Source organism: Galeopterus variegatus, unplaced genomic scaffold (genome assembly GCF_000696425.1).
Source record: "Galeopterus variegatus unplaced genomic scaffold, G_variegatus-3.0.2 Scaffold10557, whole genome shotgun sequence".
Classification (NCBI taxonomy): domain Eukaryota; kingdom Metazoa; phylum Chordata; class Mammalia; order Dermoptera; family Cynocephalidae; genus Galeopterus; species Galeopterus variegatus.
In genome coordinates, this window is record NW_007736668.1 from 39355 (window position 1) to 40893 (window position 1539).

The following is a 1539-nucleotide window of genomic DNA, read 5'->3' on the forward strand; positions in this document are numbered from 1 at the left end:
TCCCCCTTCCCCCCACTCCACTTTGTAGCCCATAGAATGTTCTCTCCCTCTGCAAGTCCAATGCTCTACTGTGGTCTTTTTTTCCTTCCTTCCTTCTCTCTTAGCTCCCACATGTGAGTGAGTACATGTGGTATTTATCCCTCTGAGCTTTGCTTATTTCACTCAACATAAGTTTCTCCAGGCTCATCCACGTTGTTGCAAATGGGAGCATTTCACTCTTTTTTATGGCAGAGTAGTATTCCATGGTGTATCTATACCTCAGTTTCCTTACCCAATCATCCATCAATGGACATTTAGAAATAGGTATCAGAAGCTCAGGAAAAGCAACACAATGATTTTCATTGGATTACTTATGATAGGGAAAAATAGGAACCAATTGAAAACATGTTGATAATAGTGAGTTATTTAAATATATGATGGTATGGCTACATAATGGCATACTATGTAACCATTGAAAATATATTTTATGGCTTCTGGTCAAGATGGCAGAATAGACAGTCCCCAGTGTCACTTTCTCCCACAAATCAACCAATTTACAACTATCAAAAAGCAATGTCAGCCAAGATGGGGCTGCTAGAGATCAGAAGAAGAGAAGGAGAGACCTATGGAGGGCATGAAGGTAAGGGAAGCCACAATGAGAGAAAGAAAGAACTGCTCCAACCATTTCGAGCCCCAGCCACTTCAAGGCTGTCCCTGGTGAGCACACAAAGCAGGGGCTGGCAAAAGCTACAGCTGTGCCCTTCAGATGAAGTTGCTTGGAGGTGGCAGAGGAGAGGAGGGCCTTGGTGGCCCAGGCCAGCAAGACTACTAACAGGGTTCCTGTGGACCCACATAGGAGCAAGGAGCCACAACAACTGAAAAAAAGGAGCCACTCAGAGGCAGGTGAGTCATCTCAAGGGACGGGCGCATTGCCCATCCCATGGGAAGTGTTTGGAGCACAGGTGGTGTGGGAGATGTGCCCAGCAGGGGAACAGTGGAACACAGCAATGACAGCTGATCTGTCCCCCAATCAGCATAGGACCACTCAGAGGAGACTGGTCAGGAATATAGAATTGCATGGGGTGCAGTTTGATGAAAAGACTCAGGCCCAGACCAGAGCTTCCACACAACCCAGGTGTACCAGATCTCACAAGACCCAGAAGTACCTACAAAGTCAACCATTAAAACCTGAGCTGCACAAAAAGCCTTCCCCAGGGAATCGGCAGCAAAGCAGCAATTTAGCTCAACTACAGGGCTCACGTACTGGTCCCCACAGGAAGTTCCCCCATTTTAGAACTGAGCAAAGGACAAAAAAATTAGTTCCAGTGCAGAGTTTAAGTGATAGGAACAGCAAATAATGCAACACAGAACTGAAAGAAAAAACAAAATACCCATAGACCAGAGACAAAGTTTGATATTAAGTAGTAAAGTTCTCACATCACCAAAGAACATATAAAACCTAGAAGGACTGGGCCGGCCCGGTGGTGCACTGCTACAGTGCGCCGCTTGGGAAGCACGGTGGCGCTCCCGCCGAGGGTTCGGATCCCACATACAGACCGG